General features: G+C 44.9%; 1 protein-coding gene across 1 annotated transcript in view; it reads left to right on the top strand.

The window, feature by feature from the left end:
- The window catches only part of LOC148473733 (vitelline membrane outer layer protein 1-like), a 54,864-nt gene that overhangs the window by 14,880 nt on the left and 16,210 nt on the right, over nt 1-23,774 (top strand). The gene's annotated exons all lie outside the window — the stretch shown is intronic.

Raw genomic sequence — 23,774 nt, forward strand, 5'->3', positions numbered from 1 at the left:
TTAATCCATTTACTGTAAGCAGTCAGCTCTGCCCTAGTGTCCTGAAAAATACTACGAATTGTCACCATTGCCAAGGACACCATCCCCCGTCTGCTAGGACAACTAGTGTGCCGCTATGAATGTGCCTGTACTGAATATTCAAAACTGACGGTGCAGTACAATTTAGCACCACAGAATAGTGATTTCATAACTGCAGAAACTGCTAGTGAATCTACTGTCTAGAATGTGAGACAGGGCTCTGCATCACAAACTCTGCGCCCAAAAACCGCAATACGCAAACATGCGACAGCGAATATGCGGTCTCAGCCTTGTGTACTATGGCTACGTCCCTTGGACTGTGTCTGAGAGTGGTTTCCGTCTGTGAGAGAGCGCTCTGTGTTCAAAGCTGACTGTGTGTTTGAAGCGCAAAATAGCGTTGCATCGCAAAATTATGACATTGGTGATGCTGCTCCAAACTTGCACACTAAGTATGGTAGTAGTGGGATCTGTATTAGAGAGAGCTCTCTGTATTACATGGTTGGCGCTATGGTGGCTGTCAGCCTTCTGCAATGGATTAGAAATGGAGGGGGGTACAATGGGATCTGTGGCACCAAGCCATACGCCATGTAGCGCTATGCTATCACTGAGCATGCGCAGTTGGCTGTATTACTGCAGTCGGTACAGTATTGTACTCTATGCTGTTGCATTTCCATCTCTGGTGGGCGCATGCCCAGTAGGAGGGTTGCGATGGGATTTCTGGCGCATGCCCAGTGGGCCGAGAGTCATACACAGTGCATCAGGTCTCTTCCCCCATAGCAAGCAAGAGCCTCACATTATCATAATAAAGGAAGCTTTGTTAATCCATTTACTGTAAGCAGTCAGCTCTGCCCTAGTGTCCTGAAAAATACTACGAATTGTCACCATTGCCAAGGACACCATCCCCCGTCTGCTAGGACAACTAGTGAGCCGCTATGAATGTGCCTGTACTGAATATTCAAAACTGACGGTGCAGTACAATTTAGCACCACAGAATAGTGATTTCATAACTGCAGAAACTGCTAGTGAATCTACTGTCTAGAATGTGAGACAGGGCTCTGCATCACAAACTCTGCGCCCAAAAACCGCAATACGCAAACATGCGACAGCGAATATGCGGTCTCAGCCTTGTGTACTATGGCTACGTCCCTTGGACTGTGTCTGAGAGTGGTTTCCGTCTGTGAGAGAGCGCTCTGTGTTCAAAGCTGACTGTGCGTTTGAAGCGCAAAATAGCGTTGCATCGCAAAATTATGACATTGGTGATGCTGCTCCAACCTTGCACACTAAGTATGGTAGTAGTGTGATCTGTATGAGAGAGAGCTCTCTGTATTACATGGTTGGCGCTATGGTGGCTGTCAGCCTTCTGTGATGGATTAGAAATGGAGGGGGGTACAATGGGATCTGTGGTGCCAATCCATACGCCATGTAGCGCTATGCTATCACTGAGCATGCGCAGTTGGCTGTATTACTGCAGTCGGTACAGTATTGTACTCTATGCTGTTGCATTTCCATCTCTGGCGGGCGCATGCCCAGTAGGAGGGTTGCGATGGGATTTCTGGCGCATGCCCAGTGGGCCGAGAGTCATACACAGTGCATCAGGTCCCTTCCCCCAAAGCAAGCAAGAGCCTCACATTACCATAATAAAGGAAGCTTTGTTAATCCATTTACTGTAAGCAGTCAGCTCTGCCCTAGTGTCCTGAAAAATGCTATGAATTGTCACCATTGCCAAGGACACCATCCCCCGTCTGCTCGGACAACTAGTGTGCCGCTATGAATGTGCCTGTACTGAATATTCAAAACTGACGGTGCCGTACAATTTAGCACCACAGAATAGTGATTTCATAACTGCAGAAACTTAGTGAATCTACTGTCTAGAATGTGAGACAGGGCTCTGCATCACAAACTCTGTGCCCAAAAACCGCAAAACGCAAACATGCGACAACGCATATGCGGTCTCAGCCTTGTGCACTATGGCTACATCATAGTGTTTTCCGTCTGGGATAGTGCCCTCTGTGTTCAAAGCTGACTGTACGTTTGAAGCAACACTACTTTGCCTCTACGGTTATGACTACATTACAGTGCACCACAGACGCCTGCCGTAATGAGAGAATTAGTGTCGGTGTGCGTCGTGCGTCGTGCACGTGCGTCGTGCGATGTACGACGTGCATCACTGGCTAGTCAAAATGGCTTCTGTGAGGGCAAGACGCTACTCGTCCGGCGAGCTCTTTGTATTGGTTAAGTGGCGGGACCAAGCGTTCGCCACTAACCAAGACAAAGAGCTCGCCTACTGAGCCGCAAGCAATGAAATCTATAGCCTATATGGCATTCGGCGCAGAGTTCGCAGCGCAGGTGGAGTGACCTGCTTCGGAGGGACAGGCCTCGCCTAGAGCGAATTCGGAGGCGAATAATTCATAGTAAGTACAGCATTGCTGTATAATCACATGAATTACAGTATACTGTACAATAATGAATACAGTACAATGCACGACTCTGACATACTCTACATTACTGTACACTGCATTGTAGGGTGTTGGATAGTACAGTATCTGACGATGACTGATAGTTGTTAACACATACTGACATGACTGGCAGACATTTGATTGACAGGCTGATTAAATCTACAGTACTGTACATGGACTAAAGGGTTACACACTATTGGTCGACATGGCTTGTTTGATTAATAAATTAGTAACAAAAGGCAAGTTGATTGATCCACCATTCTAATGTCTGTCGACCAAATCTATGTTAACCTACAGTACTGTACACACTATTTTTCTGTGCTGGGCCTGCCCCCTTTAAGTCTGACATTATTACTGTACGTCATGGACAGATTCAGGGGTCTCCAATCAGCTCCCAACTGTCATCTCACAGGCTGTTTGAAAAATGAAATTTGGGAACTGATTGGCTGGTATCTTCTCACTTCTCACTCTGTGCCCCATTTACAAATGAACGGAAATACCAGGGGGAATTTTCATTTGGTATCACTGTGATACAAAGCGAAAATTCCACTGGTACTGTATTTATTAATACCGTACTTACCCCTCCGGTGAGGTCTCGCAAAGTCCTCAGCGGGGTCCTCTGCTGGGTTCGGGTTCCAGTGTCATGCGCATGTGCCATCTTGTACAGCTCGTGGGGTGGCGACAGTGCCACCCACATAGCCTATGTGTGACGTTGCACCACTTGGTCATACAGTACTTTACTGGACTGTATATTTTTTTATATACAGTACAGTACAGTACCATACTGTTTTGTGTTGGGCCCAATGCCAGCTTCACAGACTACAGTAGTTTTTGTACTACAGTATACTGTATTGGTTTGTATTTTAATCAATAGCTAATTCCCTAAGGCCATCTACAGTACTGTACCGTAATCCCTCTCCAATTTGGAATAGAGGTCTGAACTCTTGTTTTCAAATTCTCCTTAATGACGACATGTATTTTTCCCCACAGGGCGAGAAGCCCCCCCTGCCTCGGCAGCGCCACCACTGCCGCCACCACCACCACTACCATCGGCAGCAGCCGGGCCCAGTGGGCTGAATTTTCGGAGTAAGTACAGTACACACTACTCTACACTGTTCTCTTTCTCTCTCTCTCTCTCATTTGTGTGTTTGTTTTTGGTGTTATGGAGACTCTGGACAAAATTTGTACAGTTTATTTGTTTAAAAATGGTTTTGAGGGAAACTGACAGTACAGTGTTTTTTTTCCACAGTCCTACCTCCACCACCACCACCACCTTCTCCAGCCTCCTCAATGACAGTGGTAATGATTACAACAGTTACAGTATGGACACAATAGTGTCATGCTACTGCCTTTTTTTTTTTGTATAATATTTTTTTTCTTATACTGTACACACAGACAGACTCGTCATTGATGAGGAGGCTGCAGGAAGCCCAATGCCCTGTAAATACAGTTCACCACATTGTTTTCTACAGCACTGTATATCTCTCCTTTTCTTCCCTTGTCAGTCTCTATCTACCTACGGTATCTCTTTCTCTCTCTCTCTTTATCCCTCTCTCTCTTTCTCAGTGTCTCTTTTTTCTGTACTAGTGTAATAGTAACATTATTTTTTTTCAACAGTATCACCAACGGAAGCATTCATTCCCGGGCCCAGTGGCCTCATCTGGCCGTGTAAGTACACTACACCACATTTTTTTCTACAGTACTGTATCTCTCTCTCTCTCTCTCTCTCCCCCTCCCTCCCTCTGTTTTTCTCTCCCTCTTTCTCTCTCTCTTTTTCTCTTTATCTCTCTCTCTCTTTCTCTCCCTCTGTTTTTCTCTCTCTCTCTCTTTATCTCTCTTTCTCTTTCTCTCCCTCTGTTTTTCTCTCTCTCTCTTTATCTCTCTCTCTCTTTTTCTCTCCCTCTGTTTTTCTCTCTCTCTCTTTTTCTCTCTTTTTCTCTCTTTAGCTCTCTCTCTCTTTCTCTCTTTCTCTCTCTCCCTCTTTCTTTCTCTTTATCTTTCTCTCTCTTTAATTTTCCTCTCTCTCTTTTTTGCTCTCTTTCCCTGTTTTTCTCTCTTTCTTTTTCTCTCTCTCTCTTTCTCTCCCTGTCTCCCTCTGTTTCTCTCTCTCTTAAAACATCTCCAACGTCTTCTCCTTACACAATAATTGTTTCTGTCCTTGAGTATTTTAGTTGAAGACATTAAAGTGCCTCAGCCCTCCCCAGGGTAAGTACTGTATACAGTTTTATATTAATACTGTAATACAGTACAGTATATACTGTAGTAATGTTACAGTTGAATATGTTTACCCTCTACTTTCCCACTGAGTACTGTACAAGAGTGTATTATTATTTTCTTTATGCAGAACACCTCCATATAGTGATAGTGGAGCTGGACAGCAGCGAATCCAGTGAATCTTTCTTTCTTTTTCTCTCTCTCTCTCTTTCTCTCTCTCTCTCTCTCTTTCTATCTCTCTTTCTCTCTCCCTCTGCCTGTCTCTCTCACCCTCTCCCCCTATCTCCCTCTGTTTCTCTCTCTCTCTCTTTAAACATCTCCAACATCTTCTCTCTTTTCTGTAACATACTGTAATTTTTTTCAACAGCATCACCAACCAGTGGCCTCCCAATGCCATGTAAGTACAGTACTGTATCTCTCTGCTTTATTTCCCTAGTCTCTCTCTCTTTCTCTCTCCCTCTCTCTCTCTCTCTCTCTTTCTTTCTCTCTCTTTCTCTCTCTCCCTTTCTTTCTCACTCTCTTTCTCTCTCCCCCTCTATCTCTCTCTCTCTCCCTCCCTCTTTCTCTCTCTTTTTTTCTCTCTCTCTTTCTCTCTCTTTACATGTTTTTTTCCCACAGTTCTAGAGACCGTGGCCCCAGCGAGAGTCTGCGTAAGTACAGTACTGTACACTACAGTACATTGTTCTCTCTCTCACTTTTTCTTTCTCTGTCTCTTTCTCTCTCTTTTTCTCTCTTTCTCTCTCCCTCTGTCTTTCTCTCTCGCCCTCTCCCCCTCTCTCTTTCTTTCTCTCCCTCTTTCTTTCTCTCCTTCCCTTTCCCTCTCTCTCTCTCTCTGTCTTTCTTTTTCTCTCTCTTTTTCTTTCTCTGTCTCTTTCTCTCTTTTTTCTCTCTCTCTTTTTCTCTCTCCCTTTCTTTCTTTCTCTCCCTCCCTCTCTTTCTCTCTCTCTCCCTTTCTCTCTTTCTCTATCCCTCTCTCCCCCTCTATCTTTCTCTTTCTCTCTCTCCCTCTCCTTTGTTTCTCTCTCTCTCTCTCTTTTTCTCTATCTTTTTTTCTCTCTCTTTCTCTCCCTCCCTCTCTTTCTTTCTCTCCCTCTCTTTCTCTCTCTCTCTCCCTTTCTCTCTTTCTCTATCCCTCTCTCCCCCTCTATCTTTCTCTTTCTCTCTCTCCCTCTCCTTTGTTTCTCTCTCTCTCTCTCTTTTTTCTCTCTCTGTCTCTTTCTCTCTTTTTTTTCTCTCTCTCTTTTTCTTTCTCTGTCTCTTTTTCTCTTTTTTTTCTCTCTCTTTTTCTCTCTCCCTTTCTTTCTCTTTCTCTCTTTCTCTATCCCTCTCTCCCCCTCTATCTTTCTCTCTCTCTCCCTCTCCTTTGTTTCTCTCTCTTTCTTTCTTTCTCTCCCTCCCTCCCTCTCCCCGCCTCTCTCTCTATTTTTCTCTATCTTTTTTTCTCTCTCTTTCTCTCTCTCTTTCTCTCTCTCTTTCTCTCTCTCTTTCTCTCCCTCCCTCTCTTTCTTTCTCTCCCTCCCTCTCTTTCTCTCTCCCTTTCTCTCTTTCTCTATCCCTCTCTCCCCCTCTATCTTTCTCTTTCTCTCTCTCCCTCTCCTTTGTTTCTCTCTCTCTCTCTTTCTCTCTTTTTTCTCTCTTTCTCTCTCTCTTTCTCCCTCTCTCTTTCTTTCTCTCCCTCCCTCTCTTTCTTTCTCTCCCTCCCTCTCCCTCTCTCTCTGTCTCTCCCTCTCTCTCTCCCTCTCTTTCTCCCTCGCTTTCTCTCACTCATGTTTTTCCCTTTCTCATGTTACATGTTTTTTTTTCCCACAGTTCCAGAGACCATAGCCCCAGCGAGAGTCTGTGTAAGTACAGTACATTGTTCTCTCTCTCTCTTTTTCTTTCCCTGTCTCTTTCTCTCTCTTTTTTTCTCTCTGTCATGTGTTTTCATTCATTTTTTGACTTGTCAACATTTGTTTTTCTTTGACACACATTTGACTGCTTTATCGTGGAGGCAGGCAGCAGCCCTGCCCCGATCTATAAGTACAGTAGTGTACTGTACATTACATTTTTCTACCACTGTATACTTACTGTCTCTCTCTCTCTCCATGCATCTCCAACCTCTTCTCAATACACGCTAATTCTTTCTCTCCTTGTGTTTTTCTTATTTTCCAGTACTGTACAGTATGTTTCGGTGACCTGTCTTTAGGTGCATACACGCTAGATGATTTGGATGAACGCTAACAATATTGTTCAATTTTTTTTTACCCACAGTGCAAGGCACAGAAGGTCACCAGCCTCCCATGGAGGATTGGAAACGTAGGCAATCTATTTTGTGTAAGTACTGTACCGTTTTACTTTCACAGTGTCTCTCTCTCTCCCTCCCATACTACAAAGACCCATCTCACTTGCTCCGGGGCTCACGTGCGCACTGCCGGACAATCGACCCAGTTGCGCACGGATCTGAATCAGGCCCTACTGTAATTCTTTCTCTACTGTACTTGTATAACAGGAACATTCTGTTTTTTTCTCCCCACAGTTCTGCAACAAGGAAAGCCTCGGCACCAGTCCCCCACTGACCCAAATTTGGCTTTTTGCCCACGTAAGTACTGTACCTTACAGTACTACAGTACTATAAATTGTCTTCTACTGTATCACTCTCATTTTTTGTGTGTTTGTATTGGTGTTATGTACAGTATGGAGGTGTTATTTTTTCTACCGTATCATCGTTTTTTCTTAAACACACAGTCAAAAAATTCAAACAGGAGCAACAGGAGCCACAGCTCCCTGGTCTCTGTACGCGTAAGTAGAGTACTTTATCTTTTTCTGTCTCTCTCTTTTTCTCTCTCCCTCTCTGTCTTTCTCTCCCTCCCTCTCTCTTTTTCTCTCTCTGTCTTTCTCTCTCTCTCTCCCCCTTGATGGAAACTGTTCTTTTTCCACAGTCCTACCACCACCAGCACCAGCAACACCACCACCACCCAGTGGCGTCTCCATGCTGCGTAAGTAAAGTACACCACATTGTTTTCTACAGCACTGTTTTGCTCTCCTTTTTTTCCCTTGTCAGTCTCTCTCTCTCTGTCTTTCTTTCTTCCTCTCCCCCTCCCTCCCTCCCCCCATCCCTCTCTTTCTCTCTCTTTTTCGCTCTCTTTTTCCCTCTCTCTTTCTCTCCCTCTCTGTCTTTCTCTCCCTCTCTCTTTTTCTCTCTCTCTCTCTCTTTCTCTCTGTATTTCTCTCTCCCTCTCCCCCCCCTCCCTCCCCCCCATCCCTCTCTTTCTCTCTCTTTTTCTCTCTCTTTTTCCCTCTCTCTTTCTCTCTCCCTCTCTGTCTTTCTCTCCCTCTCTCTCTCTTTTTCTCTCTTTCTCTCTCTCTCTCTCTCTCTTTCGCTCTCCCTCTCCTCCCCTCCCCCTCCCCCCCTCCCTCTCACTCTGTCTGTGTTTGTTGTTATGGAGGCTCTGTTCAAGATTTATGGTGCATACACACTGGGCGATAATGTGGATGACTCAGGGAGCATATCGTGTAGTATGTACGCACCATTACAGAGTTTATTTGTTTCCAAATGGTTTTGATGGAAACTGTTCTTTTTCCACAGTCCCAGCACCAGCAACACCACCACCACCAACAGCAGCAACAGCAGCAACACCACCACCACCCAGTGGCGTCTCCATGCTGCGTAAGTAAAGTACACCACATTGTTTTCTACAGCACTGTATCGCTCTCCATTTTTCCATTGTCAGTCTCTCTCTCTCTTTTTGTCTCTGTCTTTCTCTCTCCCTCCCCCCCTCCCTCTCCCTCTGTCTGTGTTTATTGTTATGGAGGCTCTGTTCAAAATTTATGGTGCGTACACACTGGGCGATAAAGTGGACGACTCAGGGAGCATATCGTGTAGTGTGTATGCACCATTACACAGTTTATTTGTTTTCAAATGGTTTTGATGGAAACTGTTCTTTTTCCACAGTCCCAGCACCAGCAACACCAACACCACCAACAGCAGCAACACCACCACCACCCAGTGGCGTCTCCATGCTGCGTAAGTAAAGTACACCACATTGTTTTCTTTGTACCCCGCTTCTTTCTTCTGCCACTGGCATGTCCAGGAGTTCCAAGCTGGACATGGACATGACTACTGTACAGTACCTAGGAGGAAAGAGATGACGTGAGAACAGTCCTTACTCAATGCCGACCAATACGCCCAACTGGACCGAGGAATACACAAAAAGAGTAGGCTTTTAAGTTAAAATCATCACTGGCACTTTTGGCCTCAGATGCAGAGTTTCACCTATACCAGGTGCAGACTCTACCTTGCATCAGAGTGCAAGGTCCACTGTACGCCCTGAAGAAAGGAGGATAGGCAGAGACAAACAGACAGTAAAAGACAGACACACAGGTATGGTACGGTACATACAGTACTCACCGGAGATACTCTTGTTCTTTGTCCCGCTCAATCCCACACAGAGGTCCCTGTAGGAGAGAGAATATGCCATGCAAGGCCCTTTCCTGCTCTAATAGTGTCACACTAATCTACTGTAACATTAATATCAGCCCTACTGTATCTCACCAGCCTAACAAACTACAATATAAATTAATGTACAGTACAGTTGGCCTCACAGAGGGCCTACCGGTACCTGTTATGGTGGAAGAGGCTTTGAGGGGGGGAACTGCTTTAGCTCTTTTGCTTTCCACCCCTGTAGTCCTCTCCTGTCCTCCGCTTTTCTCTTCACATGGGTCTTCCTCTCTTCAGACCTGTTGGTCTACTGTAGGTTGGTTTAATGTTCCGTTGGCCTCACATAGGGCCTATCTGTTATGGTGGAAGAGGCTTTGAGGGGGGGAACTTCTTTAGCTCTTTTGCTTTCCACCCCTTTAGTCCTCTCCTGTCCTCAGCTTCTTTCTTCTGCCGCTGCCACGTCCTGGACAGCGGCGGCGCCGGGTCTTCCTGTCTTCTGACAAGTCCCTTCAAATCGTGTTTGTTGATTGCAGATCTGTACTTGTATGCGTGACTGTCCTCCATGCATGTTTCCTTGGCATGCGCAGCATCCCATTCAGCGTGTCCTTTATCTGGGTAAGTTCTTCTTTTCCAATCCTGAATCTTGTCCGGCATCTTGAGAGGATATCTTCTCTTAAATTGTTGGGGATTGGCACTTTCTTCCGACTTCCATCAAAGTTCACCCACTTCGTCCAATTGCAATACAGGTCGTAGGGCATGTGTTCCTGAAATATTGCTTGCGCATATCGATGCATCTCACAATTCACAGCTCTGTAAATTTCATTGTCCTTGTCAACGTTGATCACAGCCAGTGGTATATCATGTAAGGGTGTTCCAAATACAGTCAGTGGTGCTGGCGTGCTCGACATAACAGGCGTTCCTGGTGAAAGTACAGGCATGCTTGCATTGTTGATCCTTGATTCTTCAACTGACCGTTCAGGCAGGCGATGTGATGCCACTGGTGTACTCTCCCACTGAGGCAGGCTGCATGATGGCACTGGTGTCATGTCCAAGTGCTCTGATGCCACTGTATTGTCCATATGTAGCAAGTGGAAGGATGGGTCAGTCTCCAAGTTGAAATCGTCGTCGTTCTCCTCAGGCTCAAATTCATCCAGTGTGACCATTTCATACTGTATTGCCTGGTCATGTCTCTTCCTGGTACTCTGGGCAGCGGCCTCTTGCCATTCTTCTTTACTTTGCCGGATTGCTTCTTTCATTGCTTCTGCAATGGTGTCCTTCAGCCCTTCCTTCAGCTCTTCTTTCAAGTTGTCAATTTTCGCTTCCAGTTGACCAACTTTTCCGACGAGGTCTCTCACCATCCTGGCACAGCTACATGTGCATGCGTTATCTTCTTGGAATGACAGTTTTCGCCGAGTTGGTGAGCAGGATACATCTTCCACAAGAGGCTCAAAGGTGTCCAATTCTTCAGGCCCATAAATGACTGGTGTTTCCTCCTGGTTCGGGACGTTCATGGGTTTCTCCACGTTCCCTGGTCCATTTTCTCCAATGTCCACTTGCAAAGTGTTGTTCTTCACCTTTGCATTCTTCCTTGCCTTGACTAGAAGAGGTACCTGTAAATTTTCCTTACCTGTTTTCTTCTTGGAAGGTTTGCTTGTAGACCTTTGTGTGACTAGTGCACTCAGCCTTTTGGTCAGTGGAAGTGGGCAAGATTCGTTTCCATTGTAAAAACCTTTGCTCTACACCATTTTGACAGTTCGGTGCACTCTGAAATACACAAGTATAAAGACATTAAATACAATGTTAAGTAAAATAGTGGAAATACTGTACATGTACTGTATACAGTAAATGTTTCACTTTACAACACTGTAAACAATTGCAGTACTCTTTCTGTCTCCTAAGACTGTGCGTGTGTTATACAGTATATACAGGTAAATATAGGAGATTACACAGCGCTAAAACTGTTAAAGCACTAACCACTATTGTGAGATTGTATAGAGGCACAAGATAATAAATATGATAAATACAGGTGTATAAATAACACTCCCTAATTATATACTGTACGGTAAGGTACAGTAGGTGTCAGCTCAACAGTAATAAAATGTGTGAATATCTCAACTGATATACAGTACAGTACTGTAAAGTACAGCGCCAAATTTGCTATTTTTATAACATAAATCAAAACTTAGTGTGTACATGACCATTAAAACCATTAGTCTCAAAGTTAAATGTGCAAACTGGTGCAATAATGCAAACACACGTTAAACACAGCAATATTGCGACTGAAACTAAAATGGCCGCTGAGCAAAACAAGATGGCGGCGGTCACTCTCGGGAAACTATGAGGGGCAATGGGAGGCTAGGAACGATCGGTATGTGTGTGTGATAGTTACTGGATTCACAAGTAAGCCTCTACGGGGATGGGTGAAGGATGGGGCATACCGAGGCAGCGGGACGATAAACACAGCAATATTGCGACTGAAACTAAAATAGCCATTGAGCAAAACAAGATGGCGGCGGTCACTCACGGGAAACTATGAGGGGCAATGGGAGGCTAGGAATGATCGGTATGTGTGTGTGATAGTTACTGGATTCACAAGTAAGCCTCTACGGGGATGGGTGAAGGATGGGGCATACCGAGGCAGCGGGACGATAAACACAGCAATATTGCGACTGAAACTAAAATGGCCGTTGAGCAAAACAAGATGGCGGCGGTCACTCACGGGAAACTATGAGGGGCAACGGGAGGCTAGGAACGATCGGTATGTGTGTGTGATAGTTACTGGATTCACAAGTAAGCCTCTACGGGAATGGGTGAAGGACGGGGCATACCGATGCAGCGGGACGATAAACACAACACCTCGCTACGCAAATCAGCGTCTAACACAGAAAACTGCAAAAACATAGCAAGCTACCGTACTTACAGTACCAGCGAGTTGGTACTGTAGGAAACAGCTGTAGAAGCTCAGGGTACAGCAACAAAGGTGACTCGGAAGTCAGGCAGAGTTGCAGAGGTAGATCACGGTAATGAGCAGCAACAACAGCGACTTAGAAGTCAGGCAGCGTTGCAGGTAGTAGTACAGTATCTCAAGGGTTTGTACTGTTGATACGTGCCGATGAGACAATCCGAGCAGCAAGTCCGTACAGTTAAGTAGCAGATTCACAGTGTGGATAGCTAGTGCGGTCTGAGACGCTCTTTTATGCTACCAGAGACAAAGAAAACCTTGCCGCCGAAACTCTGCCATGCCATTGGACCACAAGGAAGTGCATTTTTCAAATACACCAATCAGCGGCCAGATTTTCTGCGGGAAGGAATTCTTTTGTCTCTGGTAGCATAAAAGAGCGTCTCAGACCGCACTAGCTATCCACACTGTGAATCTGCTACTTAACTGTACGGACTTGCTGCTCGGATTGTCTCATCGGCACGTATCAACAGTACAAACCCTTGAGCCACTACTACTACTACTACTACTACTACTACCTGCAACGCTGCCTGACTTCTACTGTAAGTCGCTGTTGTTGCTGCTCATTGCTGTACCCTGAGCTTCTACAGGTGTTTCCTACAGTATCAACCCGCTGGTACTGTAAGTATGGGAGCTTGCTAGGTTCACGGTCATTTTGCAGTTTGCTGTGTTAGACGCTTATTTGCGCAGCGAGTTTTTAATGCATATACGGTACCGTTTTGTTTTGCTCGGCGGCCATTTTAGTTTCAGTGGCAATATTGCTGTGTTTATCGTGCCGCTGCCTCGGTATGCCCCGTCCTTCACTCATCCCCGTACAGGCTTATTTGTGTATGGAGTAACTATCACACACACAACGATCGTTCCCTAGCCTCCCACTGCCCCTCATAGTCTCCCGTGAGTGACCATCGCCATCTTGTTTTGCTCGACGGCCATTTTAGTTTCAGTCGCAATATTGCTGTGTTTATTGTCCAGTTTGTCTCCTTCATACGGTAGATGTATATTTGCGTATTTAGGGGCATACTGTATGAAAGCTTGATGTGAGATTAAATTGGGAAATATATATCACTAATTACTGTAGCTCAAAACTATCATTTATTAAACACAGCCTGCAAAATGAAATTTGCTAGCTGGTTATACTGTACAGTACAGTATATACCGGTGTACACATGTTACGGCTGATGTACAGTAAGAATGTAATACCCCCCTGTGTTTAAGATACTGAACATTAAATTATGTACTGTATACTGTACTCAGTCTGTATACTCAGCAACAATACTGTAACGTATTTCTCTTGTTCTTTACACAGATTTTGTCGTCAAACATGGCAAAAATCAGCAAAGCCATCAGCAAGATAATTGCAAGCATGAAAAAGAACACAAAACAACACGACAGATCCATGCCTGGCTGAAAGAGTGTGGTGTTCTTGTTAGTTTACAGACTGTGCGCTATCATGCATTTGAGAGAACGCGGACAAGATATAGATTTCCTTCTAAATGCACATGGTAGGTACTTTACATCAACCTTTTTTTATTACAGTATACTGTATGTTGCTAGATTGGTACTGTATTGTGTTCCAATTTCAACACTAACTGTCCAATAATTGCTATATGCTCTGTATGTGTTCTACCGTAGGAGCGTCAAAAAGATTGTGCACAAATTGACTTGTGAGGATGATGAGCGTACAGCTTTACAAATCAAACGTATTCTAAAAGCAGAATGTGACCTGGACAACTCCTGTTCCAGCATCAAATGGATGCGTAAGGAACTGGGATGGACTTTTGGCCCTACAAGGTACTGAACATACTGTAAAATATATATACTGTATACTGTATATTAATAATGCACTGATTTTACATGACAGTAAACTAAAACTTGTTTTTATTCCACAGGATAAATCCCATGATAAGGGATGTTAATAAAGTAAAGAGAGTTGAACAAGCACGACGGTGGATAGATAGTGGAGAGAATTTTAATGACGTCATTTTCACAGATGAAACCGGTTTCTCTCGAGAGGTTCTCAAGACTGTCCTTCTGACACCGTGCACATCTCTCACTTAAAGCACGTCCGAAGCATCCGCTAAAAGTCCATGTATGGGGAGGTATATCTCGTTGGGGTGCAGGACCGATCTATATTTTTGAAGGTACTGTACAGTAATGTTTGTTCTAAAAATTATTTACAGTCCTGTACAGTGTACGCTTGTTACTGACAATTTCTCATCTCTTTAGGCATCATGTATAAGACCTTCTTCCAAGAAAAAATAGTAGATTGCTGTATGGTGCCATTTGTGAGAAAATGCTTCCCATCAGGACATCGATTATTCCAGGATAATGATCCCAAACATTCGGCTTCAGCAAAATTCATGGAAGAGAGAGGGATAAATTGGGAACGCACACCACCAGAGTGAGTATTGTCCTATAGTACTGTATTAACTGTTTATTGTACCAAAAAGTATGTACAGTACCAAGCAGTAATTATTCTAGTACACTTTATACTAAAGTACAGTACTGTGACTGAATATTTTTTTTTTACTTACCTGTAGGTCACCGGACATGAATCCCATTGAAATGGTCTGGGCCCAGTTGAAGAGGTTCATCAGGTCTGATGTGAAACCAACAACTAAACAGGAACTTTTGGATGGGATAATGAAGTTTTGGAGAACAGTATTGACACGTGCCCAGTGTAACAATTATATTGATCATCTCCATAGAGTCTTACCAATTGTCATCGAAAGAAACGGTCAAGCAACTGCTATGTAGCCTATACTGTACTGTATATAATTAGTAATGTGGAGGGGTTTAACTTCCTCTTTTCAGTTTGTGATCCGGACTGCTAAGTACTGTACACTGTGTCCATACTGTATGTACAGTATTGTGGTTGTGCTTTCTGTCCCTACATTATACAGTATTCTCCTAATTTATTTTATAAGCTCTTTGTCTACAATAACTTTCCCTTACTGTACCTTATGTACTGTACTTCATACTTTTCCTCTTTTCCTTACACCTACTTTTACTGTACATTGACCCCTGTTCCAAGGCACACATTGGCATCGTCACAGATTGTGCTGCAGCTGCCACTTTCTGCTACTGCGCTTGATGTTGCCGTTTGTAATGCAGATGTTTCAAGTTTTCAGGTTCCTTTAGTTCATATACAGTACAGTAGTAGTGGCTGCTTCAACATCCACATCCATAGTTGCAGACATACAGTACTGTACAGTAGTGGGTGCACTGTGAATTGAGAGACAGGCTTCTACTGTACATCTACTGTATGGTTGGAGCAGCGGTCCCTTTGACATCAGGATAAGGTGAGATTTTTGGTAATGTTAGTGCTCTGTTATCGTATTCACACAGCTGGTGTTCACCTCCATCTGGGGCACCCAAATACTGTCTTGTTTCATGTATTTTTTTTTTTTATCATTATATTATGGGCTGTGGGCCTAGGGGCACTGCTTACAGTATTTCACGACCAGGCTTAATTACAGTATAATACAAATTACTGTAGTTATTAATAAAATTGTTAGACTGGTTAGTTAGGGCATATATTAATGTGGAGAAGTGGATTAGTGTGACACTGTTAGAGCAGGGAAGGGCCCTGCACAGCGGATTCTCTCTCCTACAGTACAGGGTGTGTGGGATCAAGCAGGATGAAGAACAAGAGCATCTCCGGTGAGAACCTGTGTGTCTGTCTTTTACTGTCTGTTTGTCTCTGCCTATCCTCCTTTCTTCAGGGCGTACAGTGGACCTTGCACTCTGATGCATGGTAGAGTCTGCACCTGGTATAGGTGAAACTCTGAATCTGAGGCCAAAAGTGCCAGTGATGATTTTAACTTAAAAGCCAACTCTTTTTGTGTAGTCCTCGGTCCAGTAGGGTGTATCGGTCGGCATTGAGGAAGGACTGTTCTCACGTCATCTCTTTCCTCCTACTGGAGGTACTGTACAGTAGTCATGTCCGTGTCCAGCTTGGAACTCCAGGACATGCCAGCGGCAGAAGAAAGAAGCGTGTGACAGTAGAGGACTACAGGAGTGGAAAGCTAAACCAATTCCCCCCCCCCCTGTAAAGCATGTTACTGTAGATTAAATAAAAATTGTCATTAATTTATACAATTGGTGTTAGTACTGTATGTAATTCAGTCTTTAAGTGCGCCTGAGACCCAACACGTGCATCTGTCATTAAAAAGGTACAAAAAGTCAATAACACACAGATGCAGGGGTGTATCGTCCTATTTGCCAGGATTTTACTCACCAGGGGCACGCCGGCCGATGGGGGTTGACGCCCACAGTCATATACTGTACAGTATCCCTGTTGCCCATCACAGTGATTTCACAGCTGCCCGGCACTTACAGTAGAATACAGTACAGTAGACATACAGTACTGTATACACTGAGGGACGTTTTCAATTTAGGGGTGGTCTATTTACTTTTTTTAGCCGATCTGGTATTTTCACTCCAAGGGGGTGTATTTACTGTACTAAGCAGTGTTAAGGTGCATACACACTAGACGATATGCTCCCTGAGCGATATCGTCTAGTGTGTCCCCGGCAGGCTGTGCTCAATGTCGTTCATGACATTGAGCACAGCCACTGAACGATATCATTAGCGATATCGTTCAGCGCCGGGCTCTCTCACCCATTCCCTGACATGCAGCAATCTGACGAGGTCGTCAGGTTGGCCTGCATGTCAGCCCGATGAACGAGGATGACGAACGACCCGCGGGAACGCGCGTCGTCGTCATCGTTCATCTTTTTTGTGTTAAAAATGGACGATAAAGTGGACGACTGAACGATAACGATATCGTTATCGTTCAGTCGTCCACTTTAATCGCCCAGTGTGTACGCACCATTAGACAGTGAGAAGTGATAAAAAAGTTATAAGGTGTCAGTCAATCAGCTCCCAACTGTCATTTTTCAAACACAGCCTGTGAGATGACAGTTGGGAGAACATTGGTTGGCACTTTTTCACCCATTGGAGCAAAAACACGGGATTGGCTAAAAAAAGTTTCGGAGATTACGTCATTTTGCCAGGCGTAAAATTATCGCTGTATTCAATTTGAAAGCTTTTCTGCCTACTGTAGGCGGAAAGTCAATGCAATGTACAGTAAGACAGTATGTTAAAAAGTTTCGCCTACTGTATGAATAGCAGGCGGAAAAATTTGGTGAATTGGGGTGCAATGTTGCGAGAAGCCTTCAACGTCCCCTAAAGGTACTGTAAACTGCGTAACTTTTTTTTAAAAAAAAAGTCAGAACACACTAAAAATTCACTTTCATTTTGGGGGGCGGAAGAAAAAAAATTGGGGGAAAAAAGTGAAACTTGTAGGGGTAAATTTACTAAGATGGGAGTTCTATTTAAGAAGTTACTGTACTGTATGTTGCCCATAGCATCCAATCAGATTCTACTGTACTTAGCATTTATCTACAGTAGCACCTTCTAGAAGATACTGTACAGTAATACCTGGAATCAGATTGGTTGCTATGGGCAACATCACTTAATAGCACTACCATCTTAGTACATTTACCCCCTAATATATAAAATGTACTGAGTTTAGTAAAAAAAAAAAAAAAAGCGCTAAATGGGTATACAGTAGCTCTGGGCATTCGCCTGAGATACGATGACGTACAGTATTGTTGGAGACACTCAAGCCAGGTGCAAACTTGGTATTGCAGGCAGCTGTAGTGTAATGGTAAATAATCAAACCAATACATTACGCTGCCTGTACAACCCTTTTGCGGGTTCGAAGCTTGAAAGGTTACACTTTTTATTTTTTATTAACAAGGTTAGACTTTTTGGTCAAAGTACTGTGGCATAGAAATACCAGAATTTCTGGATAATGTATTAGTGAAGAGTTAAAACAAAATAAAATTACCGTATACAGTATCTACTTTAAAGGTCTCGAACCAGCGGGACAAGAAAATGGTAGATGCAGTAGGGCTAGGCATTAGCCCCCTAGACTACTGCATCTACTGTACTGTAGTTCCTAGAGTCAGGGAATCACTACAATGTCTACCGTATTGTACTTACAACTACAGTTGTACTGTAAGTACCGTATAATACAGACAACTGGGCATGCACAGTGCTATGAGACTCAATACGCCACAGTGTAGCGCGCAACTAGCAATGCGGTATACTGTATGGCGTACTGTATGGAGCAACAAACTACAGTACTGTAGCTGGGCACATCTACAGTACAATAGATTGATTTTTGTAAGGGTTGGATAACAAGACTGAACTACAGTACTATAGTGAACATTAAAAAAATTAATTAAATTATAAAGGTCTCGAACATAAGGACAGAAGTGTAAGCAAGACGGATCACCTAAGCCCTTGCTCACAAGTCTCTCCTAGTCCTCTACAGTACTTTATGTGACATCTACAGTACCATACGATGAAGTACAGTACTCAGGCGTCTGTTGCGGAGAGGTAAGAAATCGAACTTCTACATTGCAGACATCTGTACAACCCGGGTTCGAAACCAGGAAGCTTAATAATGAAGCTTTTCATTATTATTAGACAGTCAAGGTTACACTTTTTATATTTAATATTATTATTACACAGTCAGTGTAATAATAATAACACACTTTCACTGTGTGTGAATCATGACCCGGTACTGTACAGTATGATATTCCATACTGTACGCCATGGCGTACAGTACATAGCCATAGCGCTACAAGGGTATGGCTATGGCGCAGCACCACTGGCAATGCATTGCAACCCTGCCACTGGGCACGCGCCAGAGATCCTATTTGTACCGTAACCCATCAGAACTGGCTATAAGTTACCACAACGCAAACTGTGCTGACATTGACGCAATTTTGCGGTTTAAATGCCGAGTCAGTTTGTACTATAGAGACCCCTCTCTTATACACAGTCAACTATCAGTTACTAAACATAATAAATTACTAATGTTTCCAAGTCTAGGACAGCATTTTCATTGACGCAAGTTTGCGCTCTGCATCTGCCCTACAAACTGCTGTTAGTCCACTACTGTAGCACCTTATGTAGTAATGAATTTACTATTGTGTATACTGTGCGGTACTGTAAGTCTCGGACAGTGCAGAATGGCACTAGTGTGAAAATTCAACAGTACTGTTAGCAATACAGACAACTGGGCATGCGCCATAAAATAGCGCTACTTAATGTATGGCTTGGCTCCACTGGACATGGGGCACACATTCCATTGTGATTAAAATCCGACCACTGGGCACGCGCAGACATTGATGCAATTTTGCGGTTTAAACGCGTAGTCAGTTTGATATACAGAAACCAGTCTCTTTAACAGCGCCCATTGCCACTTGATGGTCATAATAAATCACTATAATGTCCACGTTCATGTCAGCACCGGCACTTACGCAAGTTTGCGTTCTAAGGTACAGTACTGTATGTACAATAATAAAAATCCTAGTTTCGCTGTTTGACTCCCGAAGCACTGGGCAGACATGCGCTCCACATGTACTGTATTGAATACTGAATATTTTAAGTGAAGATTTTAAAAATAAATTAAAAAAACATACTGTATTTTCAAGGTCTCGAACCCACGGAACAAGAAGAGGGGAGAAGCAGTGAGACTAGGCATTAGACCGCTAGGCCACACGCTTCACCCATTACTAGATTTTTGTAGTTTGTAAAGTCTAATGTCTAAGCTTCTGTCAAACAATCATCGGCCGGTGATACAGAACATACCGTACGGTACATTGGAAAGTGACACCTGGTGGGCAAAATGTTGTATTACACGTAATGAAATCACACGCATGCGCTATGTAGTTTAGGAAAAGTGACACCTGGTGGGCAAAATGTTGTATTACACGTAATGAAATCAGACGCATGCGCTATGTAGTTTAGGAAAAGTGACACCTGGTGGGCAAAATGTTGTATTACACGTAATGACTTTTTTCACTAATAAACTTTCTTTGTGGCGCGACTCATGGCGTGGTGTGTGGTGCGCCATGTATGGCGTGAGAGATAGCGCTGTGATGCCACGTTATAGCTGGGCACATCAGTATCCGTGTTTCCAGAGAGTTGATATCAACATGACGATGGAAGACGTTACGTCCTCCCCTGACCTGTCGTCCTCTGCTTTCACAGCCACCTTGATTGATTGGCTGGAGTTTAAGGAGTCTCCAGACAGGGACATATCTATAATGGGTGCAGGGTGTGCGGAGCACATGGGGGGGCTGCACCGTACTCCCTGCACCCATATTATTTAAAACTCACCTGTCCGTGGTCCCGCGTCGGGTGTCAGCGCTGTACAGAATACTGGAAAATGGCCACTGCGGGCATTTTCCCAGCATTCTGCACATGCGCAGTAGACTCTGGGCACACTCTAGTACCCCAAGTCTACTGCTTCTGTGTCATTAGGCTGTCAGCTACCAGGGTGAGAGGAGGGAACCCCATACAGAGAATGCACATGGGCCCATTCCTCTCTTAAGACTGCCCTGTCTCTAGACTATACTGTCCACCTTAATTCTCCCCCTTCCAATCTGCTCTCATCTATATAGAGATGCTATCCCGCCACCCACCCCTCGCGATTCTTCCTCTCCTCTCTTCTGCTGTAATGTATATATATATATATTTTTATGCTTTCTTATTAATCTATTTTTTTTCAAGTCGGTGCTTGCGTCAGAAAAATGGGCGTGGTCACATGCCACAAGGGGCATGGTCAATGTAAAAAGGGGGCATGGCAACATGTTTCTTGTCACTCTGGGAACATTCCTTTTTATTCCATATTCACCTTAATGTCCCAAGTATTAGTGCCCCTCTTACAATGCCCACTGTAGTAGTGTCCCTTATGCAATGTCTCCAGTAGCAGTGCCCTTTATGCAGTGCCTCCTGTAGTAGTGCCCCCTATAAAGTGCCCCAGTAATGCACCCTTATACAGTGCCCCTTATACAATGCCCCCAGTAGTGCCCCTTATACAGTGCCCGCAGTTGTACACTTACACATGCCCCCAGTAGTGCCCCTTATACAGTGCCCCCAGTTGTACACTTACACTGCCCCCAGTAGTTCCCCTTATACAGTGCCTTTAGTAGTGGTCCCCTATCAGTGCCCCCAGTAGTTATCCCCCTATGCACTGCTCCCAGAAGTGCCACTTATGCAGTGCCCCCAGTAGTGGTCCCCCTTATGCAGTGCTTCCATTAGTACCCCTTATACAATGCAATTAGTAGTGGTCCCCCTATCGGTGCCCCCAGTAGTTATCCACCTATGCACTACTCACATTAGTGCCCCTAATGCAGTGCCCCCAGTAGTGCCCCCCCTATGCAGTGCTACAAGTAGTGCCCCTGCTGTAGTGCCCCCAGTAGTGGTCCCCCTTATGCAGTGATCCCATTAGTGCCCCTTATACAGTACCATTAGTAGTGGTCCCCCTATCAGTGCCCCCAGTAGTTATCCCCTATGCACTGCTCCCAGTAGTGCCCCTTATGCAGTGCCCTCATTAGTGGTCCCCCTTATGCAGTGCTCCCAGTAGTGCCCCAGTAGTGATCCCCCTTATGCAGTGCCCTCAGTAGTGGTCCCCCTTATGCAGTGCTCCCAGTAGTGCCCCAGTAGTGATCCCCCTTATGCAGTGCCCTCAGTAGTGGTCCCCCTTATGCAGTGCCCTCAGTAGTGGTCCCCCCTATGCAATGCTCCCAGTAGTGATCCCCCTTATGCAGTGCCCTCAGTAGTGGTCCCCCTTATGCAGTGCTCCCAGTAGTGCCCCAGTAGTGATCCCCCTTATGCAGTGCTCCCAGTAGTGCCCCTTATACAGTGCCCCCATTAGTGGACCCCCTTATGCAGTGCCCCCTGTAGTAGTACCCCCTATACAGTGCCCCCAGTAATGTACCCTTATGCAGTGCTCCCAGTAGTGCCCCTTATACAGTGCCTCTTATATAGTGCCCCCAGTAGTGCCCCTTATATAGTGCCTCCAGTAGTAGTCCCCCCTATGCAGTGCCCCCTATGCAGTGCCCCTTTTTAGTGCCTCCAGTACTAGTCCCCCCATGCAGTGCCCCTTATATAGTGCCTCCAGTAGTAGTCCCCCTATGCATTGCCGCTTATATAGTGACTCCAGTAGTAGTCCCCCCCTATGCAGTGCCCCTTATATAGTGCCCCCCAAAAGTAGACCCCTATGCAGTGCCACAAGTAGTGGTCCCTCATATGCAGTGCCCCTTATATAGTGTCCCCAGTAGTAGTCCCCCCTATGCAGTACACCTTACCAATTTAAAGACAAAGACAATAAATAAAAATATAAAAAGACTTACCTGAATCCCCGCTCCTGTGCCACTGCCGTCCGCTCCTCCGTCCTCCCTGGCCAGCCCGCTCTGCACTATGGGACAGATGTCATGACGTCTCTCCCAAGAGCCACTGCAAGAGCTGAAAGGTGGAACTCATGAATTACTTCCAGCCCGGCTCCGGCAGTTAGTCTGTCTAACTCTCTTTGCCTGTCAAAACAAACGCACAGCTGCCACCCGGTAGTAAGAGTGTACTAGCCGGCGGAGGTGTTTGTTACTGTGTAGTACAGTTTGCACTACACTGACCAGTGTCCTGGACTGCAGGCGGTGCATCCCCTGCACTGCAGGTCCAATGGCGCCCAGGGCATGAGCCCTGCTCGACCCCCCCCTAGATACACTGCTGTATGTTAGTTACTTGGAATTTAAGTTTTATTTTTGCTCTGGTGCTGATGTTGTTCTCAATAAAAACCATTGCGTAAAAAAAAAAGAAAGAGATGAAAGCAGTATTTAAAACATGAGAAAAGGGAACAACATTTGTAACTGGCGGTGGGCTGATGCTAGGCATATGCATTATAGCCACCAGTATTAAGCAGCCATTGGCATTCGGCAGAGCCTGCCCTGGGCAAAGGCCATGTATACAAAAGTGGAAAACTTGTGTAAAATCATAGCTGATTGCTTGGGCATCAATTACAGTGCAGGGTCCAAAATGACTGAAAGATGCCAGAACGATCTCCTAGGGGCAATTTATCTGAGGAATGGATCCAATCTCTATGTGTGACCCCCATCACTCCAGCACATGTGTAGTGAAGACTCTGACATTGTGCTTATGTCCATTGGTGTACCTATAATGGGTGCAGGGTATGCTGTGTACATGGGCCCCTGGGACCAAGGGGTACTGCACCGTACACTCCGAACCCAACTCTCCAGAGTCCCCCATCAGTGCTGCTGTAGCAGCACAAATCACTGGGGAAATGGCATGGCATCCATCTTCCCATAGATTTACACACACGTAGTAGAGGTTCAAGGCGCCATGTTACCGGACACCTGTACATGTGATCAAGGCGCCATGTTACCGGATCAAGGCGCCATGTTACCGGACACCTGCACATGTGCGGTAGACTCTGGCACAATGCACCAGAGAGAGGAAAAGGCTCATTCGGAGTAGTCTGCACACGGGCACCCTCCTCTCTTACCTTACCTCTGTCTGTTGCCCATATCTCTAAGAAAATGGCACCAGCCTAATTTTCACAGTGGTTTCTGTATGATGCATATCTCTGGGAAAGTGACACTGATGCCATTTTCCTGCTGAATTCTACTTAGTTTACAGAAAACACGAAGTTAGTACATTCAATGGGTGCAAGGTGTGCGGTGTGGGCCTCTCATGACACCCTTTTCCGGAGAAGGAAGTGGTGGTGGCATTGACTTCTCTCCTTCAGTTTGTGCATAGTTTATATTCAAGTACCTGGTGGCCAACCGGTAAGAGCATTCAATAATGGCAGGAGAATGACGGTAAGAAGAGC

The sequence above is a fragment of the Taudactylus pleione genome, unplaced genomic scaffold (genome assembly GCF_031769625.1).
Source record: "Taudactylus pleione unplaced genomic scaffold, aTauple2 ptg000913l, whole genome shotgun sequence".
In the NCBI taxonomy this organism is placed as follows: Eukaryota; Metazoa; Chordata; class Amphibia; order Anura; family Myobatrachidae; genus Taudactylus; species Taudactylus pleione.